General features: G+C 38.3%; 1 protein-coding gene across 7 annotated transcripts in view; it reads left to right on the top strand.

Annotated features, from left to right (window-relative positions):
• The window catches only part of LOC122567415 (pikachurin-like), a 233,000-nt gene that overhangs the window by 66,899 nt on the left and 138,432 nt on the right, over nt 1–27,669 (top strand). The gene's annotated exons all lie outside the window — the stretch shown is intronic.

Raw genomic sequence — 27,669 nt, forward strand, 5'->3', positions numbered from 1 at the left:
CTGTTTATTCGATTCCTTGACTTCGGTGAATTTTGCCTCGTGAGTTCTCTAGGAAATTGCTTCACGTAACTTGCCTGGATTTTCCGATTTCGAAAGAAATATAAGAGACCGATTTTAGAGAATGTTCGTTTCGTCACGCGTATCGCTTTCTCCGTTTTATGTAAAAAGTATTCAGATGAATATATCCATCGTCGTTTGGAGAGTAAATTTCTTACCTGGATCAACACGTACGAATTGAAAGTTCGACTTGTTGTAGGTATTATACAGGTGTCCGAAAAAGTCGCGATAAAACTTATACTACGTGTTAACGGAGTTTGCCAGTTAAAAAGGAACGTTCGAAATTTCTTCCTTCTGCAAAAATAGTCGTCGAACTGAATGTTCGTCAAACTTTCTTCGATATTCCCACCGCTGTAGAAATAGCAGCAAATGCATTTGTATGTCTACGATTTTGTATAGCAAGTCTTAAGAACAACTATCCTGGGAATCTTCGAAACCTTATAACTCTTCGATAAATTTCGGACATCGGTTTATATAAACTTTCCTTATCTACTTGACCTCATTAACACGTAGCAGAAGTTTTGTATCGACTTTTTCGGACACTTTCTTTCTGTACCATAACGTTATGTACAATTAAGAGGATTAAACTTTGTTCCTTTAACGTGCAATAAGTAAAATACAATTTTGTCAACTGTACGTATATATACACGTTCTATAGTAGAAATTATTCCGTGCCATTGTAAAATGAAGTTCGCAGTAAATAAATTTTAGGGGTAAAATTTTAAGCCAATCTGAAATTTCATATTAAGACCATCATCTTTCTACGTCAATTTTTATCCAAACATTTCAAGTAGCATCAATCAGGAAAATTCATAGAGGGAAAATTCTTCGAGTGACACGTAATCAGTATTCATGTGACACGTTTCAGACGTAGCATATTGCGCGAAATGCCTTAGGAAAATCGTGTCGTGACATTTTATTCGAAGATGACAGGCTTTTTTACGTACAGTTCTTTCGTATCAAGATACACTTGACTCTAAACTATAGGACACCTAGCGTATCAGAGGTAAAAAGGATCCTAGGTTAAGGTTGGTCCATCAGAGTGCGACAAACGCGCGATTCGACGTTCAATTTCGACGTGTGTCCGCAGTCGTCTCGATACACTTTGTTCGTCTTTCATTTTTTATCATTTATCCCAGTCTTTGATGGCTGGAATTCAATCTTTCTCGTACATCCGACTTGTGTACTCTTCTTTAAACAATTTCTTACATTAATCGTAATGTTCTGCAGCTTAAAAATAAACTCGTTTTCGATAATGTAAATCATCATAGAGGTGGAGAACCAATTCGATCGAATGGAGATTTTTTGGAAACTTCGAGTGTTGATTGATCATGCAGCGATTAAACGAGGAAAATCATGAATTTTAATTTTTCTTCCTTTTTAAGGAAGTAGAAGCTTTCATTTGTACGACCGACTTTCTACAAATATGACTTTCTATAGAATTTTTTCTACAGTACATGCGAAATGTTTCGGAAACAAAATCTGCATAAAGATTATTTGTCAATGATAATTTGTTAATATATCATTATGCAGCGAGCAAGGAATAGCGCCTTGAAGTTTCATTTTTTGAAAAATACTTCTGCTTTGAAGTACTATAAATAAAAAATCACTTTGAAACTTTTATCTCGAATAATAATTACGAATCAAATTAAGTTGTCATCGATACAAAGACTTTCTCTATTTACGTTCTCGTAAGATTAAAATAAATGAAAATCGGAGAACTTCGGAGAAATTTTCTCTCGGTATGGAACGACAAGATTCTCTGAAATTATTCATCGCAGATTCCTAATAACAATGATTAAAATTTCAGCGCGAATAAAAGTAACACGACATTCGACTAACAGGGATCGCCGATTTCAAAATTTCTTCGCGCAAGAGGGGAAAAAATTCGCCGTAAACAAGCGTGAAATTGTTCAGTCGGTCCGATAAAAGAGAACAACTTCCTCTCATAATTCCTCTTGTACAAAGCAGGACGTTCCGTCGTTGCACGAAAAACTCTCGACGTAGCGACGAAGCACGGAATATCTACTTACTAAAACCAGTCGAAAGCACGTACTCCGTAAACGCTCTAATAATTCATCGTTTCGTCGCGCGGTCCTTTTTGGTCATGGTGCAACAAGAAAATCCGCTACGAAACTAGCTGAAATCACGCCTGTTACGTCACTCGGTTGTTATTAATAATAAACCGACGAAAACTCGGCGTAGTTTTTGAAAACATTGCGGCTCGTTACGAGGCATTTTCGCGATCTTGTTGGCCGCGAAAACAACAACAATCCGTTTTGTCAAAGTAAATCGCGAACGAACTTTAATAGTCTATCAAACTTTTAGTTAGTTTACCGGTGTTGGGTATTTATAACTGATGTAGCTATATAGATAATATTTTACAATACGAACAGTTAAGTAGAAGAATCAGATCTGTAATAAAAACAGACGGTGAAGTTTACAGTCAGTTTGGTTGCATAAATGAAAATTACATTTTCACATCTTCATGGACATCTTTATACCCAGAGAAATGTAATTTGGATAGAAATATGTTTCATCCACCAAATGTTATAATAAATGCTCTATTTTGGATATTTTATACATCTTCGCATATCGTATGCGCATTTTTGTACCTTTTAATTACGCAAAGACGTATGGAGATTCGCAAAATCCTATTTATTAACTTAATACTTCGTCCAATGGCTATCTATATAAGCTATCAAAGGCTATTCTAAAATTTTTTGTTTAACTTATCGAACCGCTTTGCCCCGTAATCCTTTTTTCAATACAGGAACCATTAACCGTTTCGAAACGACGAACAGATAGAGCATCGTGTCTTTATTCTATGAACCGGAACAGTATATCCGCTGTGGTCGCCGGAGAAAACGCGAATCAAAGGAGGAAGCAAACTTGGATGGAAGGTTGTTCGCGCGTAAATTGTGCATTGGGGTCGTTCTGCGCGTGGTTGAGAGATCAGCGGGTTGGTTGGTAAGCGCGATGGCGAACGGTTCGCCTCGATGCGCTTTCGACCTCCGTCCGCAATTCGTCGGAAGTAGTTATATCCTGGTCTGGGAGCGAACGTCGTCGCGAGATCCTTGATAGAAAGGTCTCGTGCTCGTTCGAATCGAAAACGAACGTCTACCGCATAGGGAAGTTCGTCTAAGTCCGGTACGAGTTCAACAGTTTGGAAATAAGTAACCGAGTTTCCATGCAGGGCCAACAGAGCGATTGGAAAATGTTTCGTTTTCGACCTGTATAGAGCTTGCGGCGCGGTCCATTGTTAAAAACGTGGCCTTATCTTGGCGAGACTGTTGGCTACGCTTCGCCCGAATATTCGCGTGGAAGTAAAATATTTGAAATTATAGGGTACTTTGAATGCTAGACGAGAAGCCTTCGTCTTTTTCTTCGCTTTGTGTCGGACGTTGAATTCTTGGCGTTGCTATCGTTTGCGACGATCTTTAGGACATGGCAATGTTGTTGGAAATTTTTATTCACGCAGATAGAATAATTCGATATATCTCATAGAAAATGCAAGAATTTTCGTTTAATTTGATAGACGCAACTCACGTGAAAGATCTTGTATGACGCTTTCTTTATATTTGGATGTCAGGTTTTATCCAAGAATAAGACAGCACATAAGATGGTAAGGACTATATTTAAATATCAGATAGAGATTTTACGTCCCTCTCAACTGTACTCAAATGTTACTCGATACGACTTGATTCCTATACTCTGCTCTGAACCCTGACACTTTTTTTTTCATAAGAAACTATTTCGTTTTTCAATTGTTCATGTACACGTAGCACTTTCGTGGCACATTCTTGTCACAGGCAGGCAAATTGTCACGTGTCGCATCAAGCATGACAAATTTCCACATGAATTCTTCGAATTAGTCATCGTTCAATACCTTTCAATACCGATATTCTAGTCTGATATTCTGTAGTTCTAATGCGTTTACAGACACGGCGTTTATATTTTATTCGTCATCGCCGATTTCTTCTTGTTTCGCAACACCAATGCAAGTTCGACTGCAATCGAGGAATAGACCACGGTACTCAACGTTACTCGCCACGAAAATTCTCAAATATGTATCTCTCGACTAGGTACGTTTCCAACTTTCACGAATATTACATCCGCTTGCACGAATGTTTCTGAAATTTACTTTACTTCCCACGATCCATTCGACTCTTCGTTTGAATGTACGAGTATCTGGAACGTCGGTTATATAAAAACTCGTCGCACGTGCCGCGACGAAGAACATTTCCTGCGACGATGGAAAGACGGAAAGATGGATCACGTTTGCAGAAGGCAGCGGAAAGGCATTCGAATCTGTCTTGCTCGCCAGGGCAAAACGCGTCAAGCTTTGACAGGGGTGGATTCGTTTCAGTTGGAAATGTACGACAAGGCGTGCACACGACCAAACGAACGGTCCTTTTGCCTCGTCGACTGCATTTTGCACGTTCATCGCGCCACGTACCGCCTCCTATTGAAATAACCGTGCATCAGCCTGCTTACACGCCGATATGGGATGCCATTGAAACTTACGCGGCACAGAAAGATTATCGGAAAACCGTTTGTTCCGTAGCTACGCGACGGCGAAACCAGATACGATTTTATGAGTGACAATGGTGATCCCGCCACGTCTGTCTGATTGGATGGGAATTTACAGGCTGTTTGATGAATCGTCGATACGATCCTCGAGGGACCATTTCATATGAAAATGCGAGCTAAATTTTTAAAACTTATTCCCGTGTGAAGCTTCATTTCGGAGTAAATTGGTGTTAAAAATTCGTTAAGTAATATCACAGGAGAATGAAACGCGCGTTGGGAAAAATCAGGTTGAAATATGACAGTTTTAAACATTTTTCTCTTGAAAAGTATCTTTGATTTTCTTGTTTAGTTTGTGATATGGTAAATATAGAAGGCGCGAAATAAATAAATAGCGCACCGCGATGCTTGAGAAAGATAAGGGAAAAGCGAGATGTTACAATCCCACTTAAACGATCTTGTTTATTTAATAAGATCGAACCATTTAAAAATGTCAAAAGTTCGCAAGCGAAGAGCAATCGTTTTATAACTTCGAGCCGGGAGAAGCAAGCGGGAAAAATGGAAAAATAAAACCGCGACACCTGCTAATGAGAGTACGTTGTCCCGACGCGACACAGCGACGTTGTTGTAGCGCCGTGCGAGCCCACTCGACGCCGTAGCCGACGCGAAGTAGTCGAAACGCGTAGGTACAATGTACCATGATGCATCGTTTGGTCCACGCGTATTTCCCTCTTTTCTCTCTTTTTCTCTTCCTACGTGACTTTGTTGGTCTTTTTACTGCCCCTGCCGGACCTCTACGGTGTTATTAATGTATACGCGAGAGGCTCAATGGTGTTTTTAGCGACACCGACGCACACATTACGCGCTCGATCTACGAAGCTACGAGGTTAGAGAACTCATAGACGGGAGTGAATTAAGTGGGCGAAAGAATGGCCGTGGTAAATTTATCGAGTAACTGGGAGTTTGTTTAAAGGGGCAGTTCAATTAAGTTTGTGGATGGAGTAGATGGAGTCTTTTTCGAAGCGAGATTGCGAGTTCATTTTTGCGATTTTCACAGCTCCGAGCCTCTCTCTTATGAAGTGTCATATTTCATTATCAAAAACCGAGTGACCTATCTTTGTAAATTTATGTGCCTTAAGAAGCACAAATTTCGTGGCCGATCTTTTTTAATCCAACATTTATGTCACCAACGGAGTAATACATCGCGACCTCAAGATACCCATAGTCTAAGAAGAAATATACAAATTCAAAAGCAGATATAATACAAGAGTCAACAACCACCACAACCCATTAGTCACAACCCAACTACTTGACACGACGGATCAGACCCGCAGACTAAAAAGAAAATACCCTTTAGATCGAAGCATTAAATTCAACTAGAATCAACATAATATAAATTATTATAATCCAAGTTACTGTACCACGTCAGATGAAGTTACTTAAAATTCTCAAGGAGAATTGATTGTAAATAAACTACCAAATGAAAAAAAATCTTTTTTAAGAATAACAAATAAATCATCAAACGACAATTTTGAGATTTAGTTAACTCTGAGCTAAACTTTCGACGCTTTCAACTGAACATCGATGAAACTGATATGATCTGTTCTACTGCATTATACGTCAGCCTTTGCAAATGCCAATGATGTTTCTTCCCTTTAATCGCAGAAGATCGCGATAAATAAATCTTACGTTACGTATTCGTTGTCGCATAAATAACGTTATTCTATCGAAATAACATTTTCTACACGAAGGCGCGTCAAAGATACCGACTGCTTCGTCCTTACTTTTCTCAACAAGCTGCTATTTCTGTCTCTTCTGCATCGCAAGTTGTTTGCGTAAGAAGCTTCCAGCGATAAATAAATCTGTGCTGTAATCGAACAACAGAATCTCACCGGATATAGCCGCTACCGTGAGCGATATCGGATCGAATCCTGAAGGGAGCTCGACGAGCGTTCGTTTTCGGGCATCTTTCGTTCCACGCCTTGAGTCGCGAGTAAAGAAAGTGCCAGGGTAGAAAACGGCGAGAAAGCTTATTCCCCAGATGCTATCTGCATTTGTGATGGTCCAAACTTTGCTGAAGGTTCCCTTTTTGTGCTACGTAACACTGTGCACTTGGGATGATCAAGAATTCTAGCTCGAGGCAATTTGAGTAATGGACCATTGCGTTGTTGAAAATCGATGAGATTTTCAGATGGAACTATTTTAATCTATGGTAATTTTAGTTATTCTATTTTCTGAGATACAAACAGATAAAATCGAAGTTAATATACATTGGATATCGGAGTGAAAGTGTGTCCTAATTCAAAGAACGAGAAGATTAAAAACTCGTTTGGAAGATGGAGAGAGGTGTTCAAAGACAATAATCCATTTATATTAATTAAATAATATTGAATATAATGATATAAAAAGATAATATGAATTGATTATATATACTAATTAAAAGCAAACATAGATATTGCTATTTCTTTCATAGAAATTATACTTCTAAAATATTCACGCGATATTTTAATAACTTCAATTTCTCCATAATGATTTCGGAGTTGCATTGAGATTTATTAAACTTTAGACGATAATCCGAAATCACGAAGTATCGATTTCCTTTTAATTTGTGTTCAATGGTACGCGAGCTCGCAACAGCCAGTTTCATAAGAAACGTTCATCCTCGTTGGAAGTTATATTCGTTATCACCCTGTTAGTTCGATAAGTTATAGAATTTCAAGTTGCATCGTCGAGAAGGCTCTTGTTGCATCTTCCTTCGTCGAATTCGAAGCAGCCTAAATTCAATTTCGGCGAATCCCGCGCAGAATTTCCTCTTTCCAGAGCTCCGATAACATCGGTTTCTATTGAAATTCAAAATAACGCGAGAATGGAGTCTCTTTCACCGTTGAAACAGACCTGATTGACTGGCTTAATGGAAACGTCGGAAAGGCAAGACTCGTTAAGCATCGTCTGTATGTCGACGATTAGTCTAATTAACCTACAAATGGTATTCTCGATTTACCCGAAGCTCGTCTGACATCAAATGGTCCTTCTACTTACTTTGTCCTTTGCCTGCTGGTAGTCCTCTTAACTGGAGCTACGAACGATGCGTTTCTATACTAAATATACGAAATCCAACGTTCCTGATTATCTTTAATTAGCATTATGTTCTCGTTAAGTAGTATACAGGGTGCTTGCCGTATTGATTTCTCGTTAGTAGCCCATTTTTGAGAAAAACAGCAGGGGACGATGTCTCGCAATTTTTCATGCGCAGCCGGATGGATCGAATGGATTTTTACAAATTTAATACACTTCAACGTAATGTAATTGTTTCCTTAGATTATGGCAATATATTACCAATTGCGGATTATAGGAATAGGTTAATTTCTTTTTTTGTATTTTGAGCATTGAGCTTGCTGAAATACAAAACTCTATTCGACACATCATACGAAAAATAATTTATGAGAAACAAACAACATTCTGTTAGATAAATTCTATCGATAATTCGTGACAAAGAGCATTGATCGATCGCTAAGTGAAACTTGCATTTGTAGAAACAGCTCGGAAGGTTCACGATGTTCCGAACACATGAATCGATACAGATTACGCCACAGTCAACGAAATTACTGGATTCTAGCGTCGTAGCTTCCGTTTCCGAGATACTGTTGCAAAATTATGCCCATGGGTTGCCAGTGATAAAGAGGTCGGATCGGACTCTGCCTCGAACTGAACATGGCTCTCGGCTTAACGGTTGAATTACCATCTCTGGAGGTTGGTACGTCAGTTAGGAGCGTTTCACGTATCCTCTGAACAATTACACATCATATTGATGAGAAACATGACTATTAATCGAGAATTTTAATACTAGACACAATAATTTACTGATTAATAAAATTTACGAACTGACAAGTTGTTAATTTACTTTACTATTTTGCGATTCTATGTCAAATTTCGTGTAATAATCGGACGACTCGTCATTCGCGAACTCTACTTCTACAACTTCATATGCTTTATTACCAAGCTTATTATTATTGCGCAAGGGAATTTACGTTAATAACCTGTACCTCGTAAATCGTATAATTTTACCATTAATATTAGTTCCAGGATAAAGTTACTTGGTTAGTAGTAGATTTTCCAAACCCTGTTCTTTTTAACAAATATTTTTATCTTCTCACAGATCATTAGATTTCATCTGCCGAGTCGTATTTATAAAAATATGAATGCGCGTGGATAGCCACGATCTATTAGCCGTTCGGCGCTCGTCTAAGCTTTTCGTTCTGGAAACAATTTCGAGAGGAATAAGCAACCAATCCCACCGGTGGAGGTCAAACCGACATCGTCTGTTTAATTAACAGAAAGTTGCTATCCGCGTTTCCGTTGCTTTAATCAGTATTCGACGTCTAGATGCCAACGGCGATAAGTTTCATCCAGCTCGTACACCAGCGTCCGAAACGAATGCCATTATCCTCCACCGACTTTGATGTTCGAACTCTCGTATCTCGTTCTCTCGACCGTGTTTTCGTCCGACGTTTCTCTTATTTTGTCTGATGCCCGTTCGTTTACCCTGACCCTCGGCCCTGAGACTCGATTAGCGGTTCATTAATCCTTCCATATCGCGACTTCTGCGCCCATTCACCGTCCCCGTTTGCACCTTTGTCCGCGAAGGCCACGCCACGCACCGTAATTAATTTTTCACCCTCTCCGTTTTTTGCCGCATTCGCCGAGCCAATGAAATTTTAATTGAAAGTCCAGTCGGAGGAAAATCGCCCTGTTAGAAGCGCTATTGGCATATAACCGTTTTCACGGTCTGTTTTGCGAAGACGAAAATTTCGCTCGACAAGGTTCAATGGCGTTGAAAGTCGTTGGGGTTGGTTGGTATTGTAATAGAAGAAAAGCGACGGGAATAAACGGATGGAATGGACATCCAATTTCGGCTACGTAATTTTTTACTCTCTTTGGTATCGTCGGTTCGCGTCGGCGATACTACGCTTGGTTTTTCTAAAGGGCGAACGATATCCATAAAAGACAATCGGCTAAAATGTCCTTTCGCTATTTCTTCCGCTATAGAGGTGCAAATGTCTTACGATGTGCAGTTGTTTGGGATATTTGTTGGCGTGCGTTGACGCATTTCGAGTTTCGAAGCGCACGACGGGAAGGAAAGGATAAGTAGGAACAAAGGAGAAGCGGAAATGGGAATAAAGAAAGGAATAGGGAGAAAATAGGGGAGAAAGAGGAAAAGAAAGAAAGAAAGAAATAAAAGAGGGAGGCTCTCGGAAGAATATTGTAATTTTTGCTACCATTTTTACCAGAATTCGAGCAGAGATAATCTGTCTCAGATTTCTGTATCCCGGAATCTCACTATCCATCTCCAAATAAATCGATCCAAACTTTTAGTTATAAAATCGTTGAGAATGAATTGCACGGATTAAAATACAGTAATGTATTACATTCACCGTCTGATTCACGGTCCTACTGTTTCTTGGCATTTTGAATAGGACGTTATCTTGCAAGTAGATATACCCATGACTTTCTCGGAAAGTTTCTCGGAACGCTGTTAGTATAGGTAAGGATATTAGTACGTCAATTAAGATTTTGCCAGAGATATCCTTCTTATTAAACTTCGTTGTTTATGTCATTTCACTACGAGTTAATTTCTATCGGAACGAAAAAGATCTCAGTTTTGATAAATACGATTCGCTATTGCCTTCGAAGTGCTACATCGTTTGGAAACATTCGTCGAGGAATTTGAACATTATTAAAGGCAATCCGTTTTCGCAAAAATAATACAATTTTTATTTCAATGAATATTCAAATTGAGTACCGGAATCGAGTAATCGAGCTGGAATCACTATAATTACTTACGACCTAACGATATTAGAAAAACCGCGTTACTTGTGGGACATATAAAATACACAGAACGAGTTTATATGGATCGTCAGGAATATCGTAAACTTTCCGAGGAATCTAATATTTAAAGAACGATTTTAGAAATTGTCTCATTGACGTAACGTTTTCGTTCATTTTTCGATCATGTCCTTGCCGAGTTTCAAATCAAGCGTTCCATCGAACGGAAGTATAACCTAGTTGGCAATCATCGATTAAACAATTAGATCGAAGGGTAGGAGGATAAATATTTGCCATTGCACAAGCGGCAGTGTTTCGGCCAGTAGCTGGCATTAATCACCAAGCAATATTTGCATAGCTTTGCAACGGTAAGGGTCTGTTTCTGTTCCTCTCTCTGTTAGTTTCATCCCTTAATGAAACGACAGGATAAATTATGCGAAAGCAAACGATGGCGACCGAGAATCGAAATTAAATTATCTTCGTTCCCTTAAACGCTGTTCTAATCGCGAATTGAGTATTCGTATTACTACAAATAATTACTTAAGCAATTCCTTCGTTGCTTCTTTCTTTTACGAGTAAAGGGATAATTAATACGTTAATGCAGCAATCGAATTAGTGACTCTGTCAGTATGTAGAGTAATTGTTGACCAATGTCTTATATTTGATGTAATCGATATTCATATAGATTGAAAACAGTAATACTAAATTTCTACGATAGTCACATTAGTATGAGCTTTGAATATTTAATCAAAGCCAGGAAGAAATCCTCTGAGTGAAGAAACACGTAATGCTAATAAACAAGAATCCGTTATATGATCTGTAAAGGACAATAATAATAATAATAGTAATAATGATAATGATGATGATGATGATGATAACAACAACGTCGATTCTTTTAAAATCTCACTTGATTTTTTACCAAGGAATAAATTTAGTGTGATATGTATGAGACAGCTCCAAATGAGAAATACCAATGACGGCGTTCCTTTTTAATAACGAAATTGCGACCAGCTGGAGAATCCAGCGCAGTATGGGCATCATTTCTAAATCGACCGAGCAATTGCATTCCAATCGGAATTGTCGGAGCACCTTGCATACCTAATCGATTACTCGGATCGTTCTCGCTAAGTCTCACAAATTTTTTGAATATAATCGTCGCGCAATCGCCGTATTTGAAGTACGTCGCGTGTTAACTGCTCAGTGATCTGCGTATTTCTACACTATACATTTATGCATCTTCTGTTCCAACGAATTTACGAGTTGTATAAGGGGTGAAATATACACTTTTTTTATTCAAAATCGTAATAAAATATTGTTGAGTTTTTAATTATCTTGGATATTTCTTTCGCCATCTCATTTCCTCGACGGAAGTTCTTTTTTATTTTTCATAAAAAATCTATACATCTTTTCGTTTTCTATATTCTTAATCTGTCGCTTTCGTCGCGCAGAAAATTTTTTCTTCAGCAGTTTTCTCTTTCTCATATATTCTTTTTTCATTTTGGCTCCTGTTGTATTTAACTTGGTTTTTAACGATCTTACCAAGATTTTTTCTTCCCCTTGTATTTCCTTTCGCTGTGCGCTCCGTAATTACTTTGAAATCTCTATTTTATTCCGCTGTTTCCCTTCCTGCTTCAATCTTTTTCAGTTTTATTTTACCATACCAAGCCTGTTTGACTTATTCTATTCCCCCCCCCCCTCCTTCGTAAATTATAATCCATATGTACTGTAAGATGTTAGAATTTTTCGTTTTTCAACTTTTCAACATTTCGTTAGCTATTTACTTTCTTCGTACACTTGAAATTTACCCTTCTTGATCTTCATTTAACACGATTCGTTCTACAAAATAATCACACTCGATAAGAAAAAATATTTACAAAGAAAGTCGTATGGGTTAACTTCCCTCTATCGAGAATTTGAAAGATTTGATGTTTTTACTCCTTGATACTTCCGAGAATCGATCAACGTTGGTATATCAGTTCATTATTATGCAAGAACGGCCAGATATACATATTTCGAGATCTATTCGATGGTCGCGATGTTCTTCATCAGATAAGACAAACTTGGCAGTTTTTTATGTTTTCACGAATTAGAAATAAAGAATGTCTCAGCTTTTTTCCAGCCAAGCGTTGTCAGTATATTCTAGGTCAATCTAATATACATATATCATTGGAAGCACCGTTAAAGATTTTTGAGAAGAAAACGATATACCGAAGGAGTGGTAACGAACGCACATTATCACCAGAAATATTTACACGCAGCAATAGTCGGAATGTATATGATACTCATAATACTTCCACAACTGCAACTACAGCTCATTTCAAACTGTTCGCCATTCCTATCAGTTGAATTCATTATACTCCGAAGTTCTCGGTTAGTTGAAGTTGAAGATCTCGTTCAAGTTGGGCTCGTAGAATTATCATATACTTTTTGACAACTACTGGATGTAAATATGCCTGCTGTATTCACGCTTTGTACCGTGGTAAGACACCTTCGTTACCGCTCGTATCGTACGTCGTTTTGTTGTTAAAACTCTTTAACGATGCTTGGAACGACACATATTTATCTGACAAACTCCTCTTACCTTGGCCTATGGAATATATCGATAACGCTTGACGCGAGAAACCGAGACACGCTGTATATCCGAATTCTACACCACGCGCACGATGTTTACTATACGAAAAAGTCGTTTCACGGAACGCGTAGCAGCTGCTTGAGACGCGACGTTATGCAGCGACTTTCGCGGAACTTGTCCCGTATCTCAATTGTTTCTTCCCTCCTGGTGCTCGTTCTGCACCCTGTCCGTCGTTCGTAGCTTCGCAAGTACATACATAGAATTTATGGGGAAAGTTTTCACGCACGTAGGTCGCCCGCCTCTCAAAATAACGATATAGCCGCCTGTATATTTCTCTCCGTCTTCGTTTCTCGCTCGCAGAGACACTGAAAACTCGTTTGATAGCCTGGTCCGTTCGAAGCGTGAGCTCTGAAAAATATGTCTCTTTTCTACGCGTTCGACGGTCCAGGCACGAGTTTCTGCCATTACGCCTTCCATATGCTGATCTTCGTTGACGTCGCGACGTGGCGACGAAATTGCAGAAGCTTCGCAACCTCTACGGAGAGGCGAAGCGAATTTATAGAGATTTCTCGCGGGAAATGCCAGATTGAAGCTTGGTACCGGTCAGTCGCGTTGCTCGGTCAGCTGAGACATTGCGATTCTGCGTCTCTTTTTAAACGGGAGCTATCGTAATGAAACATCCTTTCGATGTGATAATCTCCCCGCGAAGGAATAAATTGAACGAAACGAATGAAATAAAACTTGGAATTCTGGAAATTTGTCGTAATTTATCTTGCAGAAGATAACAGTTCGGAGCTTGGAAACGGTGAATCGCGTCTCTTAGTCAATCGAAACATTATCAGTCCGCATTTTTTGCGACGAGAGCCGTAAATAACTTGCAAGAGTTTTTATTAATATTTAAGAATACATTCCTGAGACATAAGACATAAGAGGAAAGAATATATATATATATTGCATAATAAATTTCATAAACGTGGTCGCGACGAGAGATTCCGCGGAGTGTTTCTATTAATCAGCAGAATGCAGGAATCGACGATTCGACGGATGCTACACGCGGTAAATTCGCCGCGTAAGAGGATCTTTTGAAATGCATCGAAAAGTAAGCGGCTCGTCCGCCTCGCTTTCTGCCTGGCCCATTCAAAGGAAGTTTCCTTCTATCCCATTGAAAGGCACGCGAAATTTCCCTTGTAGCGATTCCGCGGAGTGCTACGGTCGAGCTAACACAGGCTACGAGGAGGCACGTGTTAGTACGCATAAAGAAACGGTAAAAGAATTTCGTGTTTCGACGGATTGAATCCCGCGAAAACTCGTCCCGCGGATGACGAATCGTCTATTTGCATGCTAGTTTCCTACCCTCAAAAATGCATGTAACGTTCAAGTTGAGACTTTACGTATTCGAACTACGCAGAGGATTTAAATTGACGCGTACGAAACGTCGTTTTTTCAAAGTTCGAATTTGCCGAGTCAGCATTACCGATTGAAGCATATTTCATCTAGTTTGTTAACAATCGATCGTATCAAAGAACACGATATACGAAGAATACCAGAAGCTAACGAAGTTAGAGGACTCGCGAATGATCGAAATATTTGGCCGATATTTTCACGAGTTCAAACTTGGATAGATTGCCACGGAAATGGTTCAAAACATAAATTTAGCGTTTAGCTCCCCTTTTCCGAATTTCCGCTGATCGATAGAAACTCGTCGCGATCACGTCTATGAAACTTATTCCTTTGCTTCTATGTTTGAAAAATTTATTCTTGAATATTAATAAAAATTTCATCTTTCAATGGATCAGTTATCTTAAAAGCAGCTCCAAACGAAGAAACTGTAGCAGCTTCCGTGTTAAGAATTTATAGATTCTGAAACTGGTAATTTTTATAAATCTCGAATTGACTCGCTATATTTAAGCTTTCAAGAAACTACATTTCGTATGCATCAGCCTAATAGATGCTGCTGCGTGTGTGTTTCGATATTTTGAAAACTAAAATACCCCTTTTGATTAAGTCGCGTATTTTATTGCCACAGCGCGAAGCTCTTCGACTATAAATAAAATGTTACTGTCCGATGGTGGGAAATTTAATATCGCGTCGTAACGTATGAAACAAAATGAACGGACTTCGTTTGATGTTTTTATCAGTTTTTATCAGAGTTGGTACGTGCTGGTGAAATCGAAACGGGTCATCCAGCAAGTATATAGACTGACGTGGGTTTATTTCAACCAACAACACTTCAGGGGAATCTTAATTTTTCCATTTTTCTGGCAAGCTCACTTCGCTTTTCATTTTCAGCTGGCGTAGCTGGCAGAAGTTGTAAGAAATGAACGATGAGTTACCGTCACCTCTAAACAAAATTAACGCTGTTGTAATCTAGAGATATTTGTGCCTCGATCTTTTTCTTCAAGAAGAATGACCATATTGCGTCATATTTTTTCCAAATAGAAAAGATTTTTTAACGATAAAGGAACACGACAGAGTTGAGTAGACATCGATATAGCAAAGGATATAGCAGGATTATCATTACGTACAGCTTCGAATACAAAATTATCGAGTTTAAGCCCATAAAGCAAATTAATTAATGTTTCGTACGTATTCATTATATCGGTGTGTAAATTAATTCGATATCATTGTAAAGAAGATTATGTAACGTACATATATAATGTAAATTCAATCATTAAAACAGTCTTCGTTATTTAACTAATTGTAAGTACACCAAGTTACGTAAATGTAGGTGTTTTACGAAACGTCCATTTGCAAACATATGAAAACTTGTACGAGGTATATTTGAATTTAAACTAGAAATGCTGCTACATTATTATATAATTTAACAATAAGTGGAAAATCTAGTGTGTGCAGCCTGTATAATTAAACATTGAAATCTAAACTGCCCTAATAAACCGATCTCCGAAGCTAAACTGAATCGAATTTCTACTATCTATTTCGATTAAACAATTTCATCCGTTATAACGATATCACGTTAATGAACTAGTCAATTCTCATTTTCAAACATGTTACCAGTACGTTCAATTTGTAGTTCCTTCAGTACGTTCATACAGGTTGCTATCTATCGGATATTAATAAGCATCGTTCTATAATGCTCATTTGCTATCTACGACGTATGTTATTTATGTTGCTAACACGTGCAGCGGTTGCATAGAGCGTATACATATCTCACTGTAAACGTGGAATTACTCATTAAGCTATGAATCGCACGCTTTGATTTATTTAAAATTACTTAATTCAGACAATCGTATTTAGTAATATTCGATTCTAATTCTAATCGAATCTGATGTACTTAAACGGTCCAGTAATTGGAAAATTATATCGCGTGTAGTAAATTACCGAGGAACGCGAGCAAATCGTTATTGACGATACACAAAGGATTACTAATATTCAATAATTACATATTTATTTAATTGTTTGAGATCATAACACGAAGAATTTCTGTTCCTTTCCGTTAATTTCTTCACCGAAAAATAACAGAAATCGATATTTTCTAGCCATGATTATTGAAAAAATTCCAATATCCAATATTCATATCTGGTTTCTAATCCAATCGAATTTCAATCAAAATCTAATCAAATCTAATGAAATTAAATAATCCAAAAGGGTTTTACGATGAAATCCGACCAATTTCAATCACACCGAATAAAATTAAATAATTCAGTATCCAGTTTAAATTTCAATTCCAATAATTATAGAACAATATCGATTAAAATCCTTTGTCTTTCCCATTTTTTTCCATGAAAAATATCAATTCTTTTTATCCCTTCCAATTTTTTCATGAAAAATAGTCTCGCTAACTGGACATCGTAAACTACGGATCTCGAAAAAAAAAAAAAAAAAAAAAAGGAAAAACAAAAATTCCAATATCGAATATCCGCATCTAGTTTCTCGTAAATCGTTGATTGCAGCTGACCTCAAATCGGCGATTATAAATTAAGCGATTCCATCTGTTGCATAATGTCGTATGATTTACGGCATATGGCAGTTCGAACAAATCGTCGATGAGAACATCGCTGCCTAATCGTTTCCAGACATTTCATTGAATTACGGATGCTGAAATTTGGTTGACGGGTCTGACCAGAAACCTGATTATCGAAACTCGTTCGCGCGAAGCGTTTTACGAACCGCTTCTAATCTTTGCGCCCTCAGGCCGTGTCAAATGAATTCACCGATCCGCGGACGGCCATATCCCCCTTTCGTATTCAAATCCGACATGTTACGCGTTGCCAATGCATCTAGAGGCTACACGCAACACACGTTCGAATTCCCACAATTTTAATCCGCCGTATTTTTTTCACCGCTCGCTACGTAACATTTTTGACGCTGGCTTCCTTTTTCCTTTTTTTTTTTTTTTACATACGCTCGCTGGCGAACAAAGTCACTCTTTTCATTCTTCGTTGAAAGCGTATTTTAATATCTTTCACGCGGTATTTTTTAATTCAACGTTAACGCGAAACGGTACAATGGAATAAAATTTATTTGCCTTTATTCCGAATTTGATTAAACCGTGTACGGTGGCTGAACTGTTTGCTTAGGGGAAAATTTATTACGAGAGATAGGCGGATCTATGCGATGTATTAGAATTTTACGTGGCTCGAATCAACGTCGAACGCACAGAAAGTTGTAACGAATGAGAAACGGATGAAAATTAGCGAACGATCGATTTCTTTCAATATACAATGCTGTCGGTAAGCAAGTGTTCGATTTGAATCCAATTTGGAAACTACATTAATCGGAACAAACGTGTAAATCCCAATCGACCTTCTGCATCTAAAGGATACTAAATCTCACTCAAGCCGGGTCAATCTCTAAAGTGTCAAGAACAATCAAACTTCCTGCATTAACGGTGTTCGTTGTTCCAAAGTCAACCACGCTGGCTGGAACAACCTGAAGTGATATTTACCTCGTGGATCCTTGTTACCGTAGAACGTAGGATGCTATAGACACGAGGCAATCTTTCTCCCAAAATGTTCAATATTCTTGCAATAAATTAAAAGTATTTCAGACAGTTATATAGGGAAGAGGGCTTTTCATTGGATTTAAAGCGAAACTTGCAAAGATATCGATAATACAATTATTACGTCTATTACTGTAAATTGTTATAACATTATAACGTCATAGGTATTTAATATCAGTATTAAATTTTTTTTCATCGTTATTCGATTTTCTTCGTTCTCGTGTTCCAACGAATTTCCCAAACATTTAACGCAATTCATATACAGTATCGTGGTCTGGAAATCTACCACTTAGATCGTCTACCAGGCGGAAATACTTCGTTCTTATAAATATATTTAACGTTAGTCGATTGCTATTACTTGGCAAGTATTTGAATATAATTACGACCCTCGTAATTCATTCTTCTGCAAAACGATAATCTTTTTCACGAATCCTGCTAAATAATCGTATCTTCTTCATACGTATAACCAGCTTGTCGCAACGAGTCAATGCTATAAATCGTTGTTCAGACAAAATTTAGCTTAGTCTATACCTTCACTCGCAACATCTTATTTCTTCGACCAGAAAATCTGTCTAACATATTTTCACGCAAACGCCAAACAATTTCCGATAAATTCCATATCTAATTCTATCTATAGCTACGAAGACTATCATGCAACGTGTCCATCCAAGAATAGCAGGGTTCGTGACGTTGACCGACGATAAACTAATTTTACCGAAACACGGCGGTCTTTGTAACCTCATACGTTTAATATTCATGGTGAACGGCGTGACGTCGTTTAATTTTCCTCGGCGAAGATTTAATCGACCAACAGAGGGTCCGAATGAACAGGAAAGAGAGACAGGAGGAAGCGGTCGAACGACGACCGCATCCATGGTTGTTCGCCGCCGATATAACAACCGGTCAGTGTCCGCGTATTCGTGTAACGCGACGTGCCGCGCGCGCTGCAGCTAGGCGCGAGGCCGTCAAACTCATTTGCGGATACGCGCGTACTCGTTTCGCGGTGAACGACGTGCACCACGTAACACGACCGCGAATCCATTGAACCGATTAGACCATTGCACAAAAACGTGACGAACGAAGCTACTGCGAAAGGCTCGACGTGGATTTCATAATAAGAGCGTGACGTTATCGAACAGAGGACAGTGCGCGTAAGTTTGGAATCGTTGTCTGTTTTATAGAAGAATTTTTATCGAAGAATTTAGAATGTCAGCTTGGAATTTCTTTTTGTTCAAGAGTGTCTGGATATAGGAAAATTCTTTGAGATTCATCTTGAAAAAGTAGCAGATTTAAGGAGAGATTTACTACAGGTATAACTAAATTCGGTATGTGTTTAGCGAATCGAAGAATTTAGGATGTTGCCTTGAAATCTTTTTTTACTCACTTTCCTGTACTCTGGATGTACAGGAAATTCCGTGGCATCCATCGTGAATAAATAACTGAATTCGAGAGAAATTTAACGCAGGTGTAAATGAAACCAATGCGTGTTTTATAGGATTGAAGAATTTAGAAAACCGTCAGCTTAGGATACATTTTAAAAGTCAAAAATCGATAGAAATATAAGGAGTTTCACGATATTGATTTCCAACGAGTAACAGAATTAGCCATTTTTATGGAATTCAACAATTCAGTAAAATGTTAGGTCAGCGGACATTTTAATCAAGCGTTTACGGAAATATACGAATTTCTGTGGCATTCGTTTCGAATCCGGTTGGACAATAGAATTAACCAGAGATCTAATAATAGATATAACTGAATTGATATGTGTAACCACTCGTGCGTACTTGCACGCGTGTATCGAATCTCGTTTGCGTGGAATCTGAAAGATGGTACAATATTGGCTATTTCGTCTCGTTCGCCCGTGTGTTCGCGTTTTGGAAATGTCTACGTGTTTGTGGTGAGACGATCAGAAGTTGCGTATCGAAGGTAGGGAATTATTAAACGAGGTGAATTTTGAAGAGGGGAATTATTAAACGAGAGGGTGAATTTCGGTATTTCGGTGAATCCTGTTAATAGGCCACAGTGTACGGTCGCTTATTAGAGTTTCTCTTTGATCTTCCTCTTATTTCTGGACGAGGGTTGTATTTGCGAATGTTAGTTTTGTGTCTGGGCAGACAAGGGGTGAGTTAGACGCTCGAGGGTGTTTGCTTTCCATTTGATTACCCGAGAGTGTTGAAAGCCTCTGAATCTCGAATTTTAATTCTGTAGGGTTGGATTATATTTTATTATTAATTCTTCCTTTCCTTAATTTGTATTACGTCGTATGACAAGTTAAGAATTATGGCCAAGATTTAACGAATTTAAGTTAATCGTATTATTAAGTTAATCGACTCCTAAAAATATCTTCCTTTTAGCGTCACAACGTTAATTTGGTTATAAGTTTGCTATCTATGGAAACGTACTTTCGTAACTTTAAGAACAATGACTTTTTCGTTATAATATACGCGAAACAGTATTTGATATTGAGATATTGTCTGAGAATGTGAAATCAGTAATGGATCAAGTATTTCCTATGCGATCTTATTTCGATCATGTACAATTATATTTAATGCGAGACCAGCTTATTTAATTTCCGAATATTTCGAATTTTTACACGGTTTAATCTTATTTCTAGCTTTTTCGTAACATGGTACTAATAGGGTCTATAGCTTATAGATTTAACTCTTTGTCTTTCCATGTTACACCAACACCGTAGTTAGCTTCATCAGGTGTCTGATAACGCTCTGATACTCAACCCCCGATGAAATTACTTGCAATGCTGATGAAACGCCAGAACACCCTTGTAAGGAGCTTACGTCAGGGAGCTTCTAACAGTTATGAATGTAACCATCGATAGGAGAATTCGCTATAGAAGCTGCATGATTTACGGGAATTTATTATGCTTCTTTTAATAATTAATATTTATATACAAGCATTAACATTTTTCTTAATTTTTCCTAATTCTTCTTCGATTCTCTGCTCCAACTTCCTACTCCCAATCGTAATATGTATTACGCGAGAATTCTGAAACCTCATGATGGCTATTTATCAACTTTTTAGGACCAACAAGAGGGTGTAGTTACACATTAGAGTTAAAAATTTGTCTTCGAAAATCTTTTTGTCCATACTAAAATTATTCGTGATAAAACACAAAGATTTGGAAAATTTGTAAAATACAAAGACTTATTATTAAATTGTAATATACAATTGACTACTCGTTTAATGCGAAGCTATGCTCCTTGCTACGAAGATATCGTGGATAAACTGATATACTTGCTAGACGACATATATCTTGCTTCAGTAACAACATTAATTAGTGCACTAACAGGTGGGATTACGTTTTGCATCTTTGGATAACTATACTCCATGCGAATTAAGGCTCTTATTCATTCGGATCTCTCTTCGTTCGTTAAAACACATAAAGGGGTAATCTGTCATATTTTCCCAATTCTACGATCCAACTATGATGAAATGCGGCTCTTGCTTAATTTCTTATGTCAATTTAATTTAATCATTATTAGTCCGCATAATTACTGCTACTATTTTTTCAATGTTTAAGAGAATGACAAAAGTACTGATCTAATCCCAAAATCAAACGAAAAGATAGCTTTGACGTGAAACTAATTGGCAATATAGCAAATCAAACAATTTCTCTTCACCTGTGGTGTTCGATTGTATTGTTCGAGTCATTTATCCCGCACACACACACACACACACACACACGTACACGTATATTCACAGCCACCCTACATTCGCTTTTATCAAATCCTACCATCCGCAATTTCTTTCTATTTCAATATCAAAAAGGAATCTAAGAAAAACATACTCAATCGTCCTATCTTCCCAAACGCATTTTCCCTTTTCCATAAATTGGCCGGTGAACTACGACCTGGCTATATTTCTTCCGCTACTTATAAAGCGAACAAGTAACCGCGTGAATTTTAATTAAATCGGCTCGTTATTAATTTAACAGAAGCGAATTTCGATAGAGCGGCAAGTCGTTCGTAAAATATCAATCATCACGGCTTAAACGTCACGCAATGGCGGTTCGTTTTTCGTTTTTTTTTTTCCTTTCTTTTTTTCCGATCTTGATTCCTCTCTCAGAGACAGAGGGCAGTCCAGCTTTTTAATCACACGGTCAGATTCGGTTTAACGAGCCGAACGATGCGCGTTTCGAATATTTTCGCAATTTCACGGGGATCGACCTCGATAGCCGTGAAAATCGTGGCGGTCCTCGTTAAAGCTCGCGATATTTTTTATTAGTGATCGATACTCGCCGGGCGTGAGGCAACGATACTTGCGTTCGTCCGCTCCACCATTCCGACAGTTGCTTCACGGCGAATGAATGCGCTACTTCCAGAAACTGAAGTCAGAACAACTAACCGTGGGTAATCACGCACCGTTTGCCCGGAAAATCAAGGGTGGAGTAGGATCGCGAGCCGACTGGATCGCGATAAAACTTCGCCTCCACTTTGCCAGGCCTCATCTGAAACACCGCTACCGATGGAATTCCTGCGAACGAGGGTTACCGTTTGGTTCCCAACTTTCGTCTAACTTTCTGCTGCAACTCAGCGGTTCCGCCGACAATGTATTACGTGGTTCAATTAGCCGATAGTGTATAGTAGCGTTTGAAAAAGATCGTTGCACTACTTTTTTTTTTTACCGTTCTAGTAGTTTTTATCCTGCTAAAAGCACGAAAATCGTCGGATCGTTCCAATTCCGGTGTCAACGAAGGTACTTTTATTATTTATATACTTATTTATTCTACTTACCTAAAACCAAGCTGGATTTCAAACAATGTTCGTCGAGTCGTTTTCGTGCACAAAATACATTGGGAATTCTATCGTGGACGTGCTTCGTTTGTAATTCATTTGCATGCCAGCTAAAGAGCGAGCGTATCTCCTCGCTCGCCTGATCTGATTTTGTTCCAAGTCGAAACGGGTCAAGTGAACCATTCACCGAAGGAATTCGAACGCATTCGTATTCCTATTAACTGCGATTGTTCCAGACTGTTTTTGATCGTCCCTCCATGCGAGCGGTTTATTTAACGCTCGGATTTACTTCGAAAATTACCTTCTCGACGGAAATAGAGCTACGTAGTTTCACATTGGAAAGGGAAAAAGAAAAGGAAGAGGTCGGTAAGAAAATTTGCAGCGAAAGAAGGATGATGTGGTGCAGGATTTCGTTGCGAGGAAATACGATAATTCCGCGCTGAAAGGAAGGATGGGTATTAATGGGATGAAGAAGTGGAACGTCTTGTCGAGAGTGATTAACGGACGGATTTTGAAACTCGATGACGACGGTGATGTTTTATAAGTTGTAGAAATACGATCCTTTGATGTTAATAATAGCGAGGAGAAGAACGTAAAGTCGATTATCCGCGGCATTGTAAATAGCAAGAAACATATTTGTAAAATCGTGTCATTCAAAATTCATATTTTTTACAATTTCGTTTCAAATGTCTACAATTTTATGCGATTCCCTTAAAGGTCACAGTGTATACATTTACCGCGATTTAAGTTTTTACTTTAATATATGCTAGATTCTAACTAAACTAAATTATATATAAACATTATTCGTATTTATTGTAGAAAAACTTCGGTATAATGAAAAAGTACTTTCTTTGGATTTAATTGTGAAGTGGATAAGTATAAAGATACAGAGGAACTCTGTTTATAAGCTCCACTTATTGGGATGAAATTTTTATTAGTCCGATTAAACAGATCCTCTTAGCTAAAAAGCTCGTATTATATGAACAAAAAATCATAGGTAGAAGAGAGAATCGGCGAACTTTTAATGTTTGCGTGAATTCCACGAAAAAGTTCAAAGAAATGAAATTCTAGTGTAATAAGTGTAAGAAGCGAAATTCAAGACAAGCGTAAAAGAACAATTCATTGTTAATGTAGAAAAAATTTAATCGCGTTATCTATTATTTATTATCGACGAGATCCTTACATTGCAACATAGAATATACATCTTTTTGTAACTTTATCTTACTCTTTAGATGTATTTCTGATACTTACAAATGGGGTTGTATTAGATTGTCCGAAAAGTTTCCTTCGTTTTACAAGGAAACAATAGACGCGCAATGTTTTCTGTTTTATGTTAGTTTATTGAATTATGCACGAACATACTTAATTCAATACAATACAATAATATAAAACAGAAATTGTTGTTCATCTATTATCACTTTATGAAACGAAGGAAACTTTTCGGACAACCTAATATTTTCTAACCAAGCAGCAAGTCGTTTATCCAATCAAGAGTCTGGTTGCATAATGGTTAGTTAGGATTCTACAGTATTTACAATAATTACGATTACATCGGTAATTTGTATTCATCTTAGCAAGTTCTTTCTGACAGCAATTTAAGGAGCTCGTTGAGGATCCTCTTCTTTTCTGCTCAGACGCCAACGATTTACAACATCCGCAGGCGCGATAACGCGAAATTACATCTTGTGTACGGTTGACGCATGGCATGCGTCTATTTTCTCGGTGCGCTGGGCTTAATTGTAAATTTGCCTTTGGAGCGACGCGCTAAATCTAGCAGATAAGTGCGCCTATCTACCGCGACACGTCGTTTACCCCCTTTGAAATACAACTGTTCGAGGAAAATTTAGTTCAACGCCCGTTTCATAAACGTTTCAATTAAAAGTAAAGCATCGAGACAGCGCATGCGGGTCACGATAATTTAATGCGACGATGAAAGTCCGCGGCGAGCGTGTGACTGTGGATTTCCAAACGAAACGTACCTATTATCGCACAATCGGTTTCTTCTTTTGTTTCTTTCTCTTTTTTCTTCTTTTTCTGCTACACCGATCTAGAATATCTACGTTATTTATAGAATCGTTAAAGCGATCAAACGTTCGAAAGATATACATTCGAGTTTATAAATTAAACATACGAGTAATAAAGATTTAATGACTCGTAATCATCGTCTCTATGAGTAGCGCCCGAAGAACGATTCGTAGGGACGAAGACAACAAAAATGTATGTCGGATGTGTGAAATCTTTGACGCATTCAAGGCTAAATCCTTAATATAAAATGATCCCTAGAAGCTGGAATCTCTTTTTATTTATATCGAAGGACAAAGTAAGTGATACAGCTGGAGCGTTATTAGCTGTTCTATTGTATCTATCTCTGTCTATTCCTTTACGAGTCTGTTTTGCTTATTCTAATTCGCTAATCCAGCATGGATCTCGCTAATTATTCCAACGACGGAAGTTTCGCGTGTGTGTTTATTACAAGTGACAGAGTTTCAAACGTTGGAGATGCGAAAGAGGAGTGTTTGCACCGAGTGCTTGAGTTTAAGGGCGAAAAGGAGTGGACGGCCACCTAAGGTTAGGGGTGAACGTGACCCAATATTCCCTGAGATTGTCTACGACGTTTGCCTGGATTAAACAGGAGAGATAGAGAAATCGAGACCAAGGTAAAGTGCACGGTCGTAAGGATATCGTCTGTATTATGTATCGTGCAGAAATCAATTTTAAATCAATTCTTTTAACGGTAAATAAATATACTTTAACGATTTTCGAAGTATTTTCTTCGTGATGTTGCTCGTTTATGGTTTTGAAGCTCAATTTTGACAATAAAACGTTGTTATATGGAAACTTCAACCGCTCCTTACTTTGATCAGAAATTTTGTTAGTAAAACAAATTATAATTATCGATAGGATTTATCTCGAGACAATACGTTTATAATACGTGATATTACATCTCCGAACTACTACACAGAATTTAGCACAGAGTAACTGTTATAACGTAAGAAAGTTCCGGTTGTTTCTCCTGAAATTCAATTCGCAAATTGCTATCGCTAGTTTTACTGCTTGCATGATCCGCCCATAATCTAAAAGTGTGATGAAAAACGTCACTCAACGTTGCACGTTGACGCACTTTCGCGAAAGTTTGCGAGCGTGTTATGCGCGGATCAGCCTCGAAGGATTAAACCTGCCGGCGTGCTGAAGAAAGATGTCAGAGATGGAAGGAGAGGGCGGAACACTTGCAACGAACGCAACGCGCTCGTTGCCTCTTGTTCGAAGTGCTGTATCGTGGAATTACGTCGTTGGCTTAGTATAATAGTAAATTTGATTCACGGCGCGCTAACGCCACTACTTCTGTCAAATTACCAGATTTGGTTTATATTCGCGCAATATAATTCGCCAAGCATATTTACCATATATGCGTAACCATTTGGTCCTATTTATTGAACAGACTCTTATTCGAACGGCTGCAAAACTGCGTTAAATTTCGTATTAATTATTTTCATGTGAAGGCACAGGTGAAAACCATGGTAAGTCATATTTCTCCTTTCGGTCTCTCGTAGACGAGCAATTTTAAAATTCAAAGTAGATACGCGTCTTTGTCGCCCTTTTAATATTAAAAGAATATTAATGGCTAATTATGCGGACTACGTTATTAATTTTTTTACAGAACATCATAAGTATTTTCAATAGGTACATTTTCTCAGATCATTCGAACTTTTCAACTATTTCGTATCAATGTACTCTGTGGTTAAAGTCGAAAAGTCAGCGAAAACTGGACTTATGGTATTTCTCTCCTATCGTTTTCGTATGACTACAAAACTTTGATACTACGAAGGTATTACGAACACTATGCTATGAAAGCATAATAGAAAAATACTTCGTTGAAAAATAAGGATACGTTACGACGATGCTCTTCGAGGGTACCGTATCTGCGATTTAAGCGACGAAAAAGCGCGCGATGTTTCATTCACGGGGGAAGATAATGTAGCGCGCGAGGTTCACTTGAAAATCATACAATAAAGCAGGTTATAATGGAAGTGGCTGACGGTGCTCGAAAGGAAATTTAAGATTACTTTCTATGGATTACGATTAATGTTGAAAAGACAGTTACGAAGAGGACGTGGAACAATGAAGATCGAGAGGCGAAGAGAAAAAGGAAGGAAAAACAGTGAAACGGATTCCAGAGGGGAAAGAGACGAGATTCTCGTTGAAACGTGCAGAAATGAAAGGTCGAAGAAATGAAAACGAACGAGATGAAAGTGGACGCGGAAGACATTCTGTCGCAGAATTCCATCTTTCGCCTCTCCTGGAAAGCTGTTAAAATTCATGCAAATTTCACGAGCCGGCTAAATGCACCCGCCAGATTAGCAGCAAGCTCGAATAAGCGTCAGCTTATATGCTGAACTGGGCGTTCTTCGGTACCTAGAAGATTATTGTCGAAACTCTCTCGCTCCGCCACTTTGGGATCAGAAACTTTTAGACCTCCTACGTTAGGATTTGCCTGTGAGTGATGCGACCCGACTCTCTCCTTACGTACGTTTGACCATGGACGAAAATTTCTGCTTGCAATGTTCCTCGGAAAGTCGATAACGATAACTGATAATCACTTGCAAGAGTATTGGATTCGCGATAGCGGCTGTTCTGTTGATGTTTGGAATTTTTTCATTGTTGTTGAAGAATGTCTGAGAAAACGCTTGACTCGAAATGGAAGTGAGGCGTGTGTGCGTGAGGAAAGAAGGTCAAGAGGATCATTAAAGTGTCACACACAAAAATCATTGGTCAAGGTGTTGTGCACACTTTGAACTTCAAGTTGCCACTTGGAACTTCGAGGGAAGTTCAAAAATTAAATTCGACGATCGAATACCCACTTCTAACTTATAGCAACTTATTCCGAAGTGAAGTTTCACTTACCTCGGTTATTTCCTTTATTGTTCCGATCATTAGGGCTATAAAAATGGATGGAATTTTTGTCGAGCTCGTTTAGC

Source organism: Bombus pyrosoma, linkage group LG5, assembly GCF_014825855.1.
Source record: "Bombus pyrosoma isolate SC7728 linkage group LG5, ASM1482585v1, whole genome shotgun sequence".
In the NCBI taxonomy this organism is placed as follows: domain Eukaryota; kingdom Metazoa; phylum Arthropoda; class Insecta; order Hymenoptera; family Apidae; genus Bombus; species Bombus pyrosoma.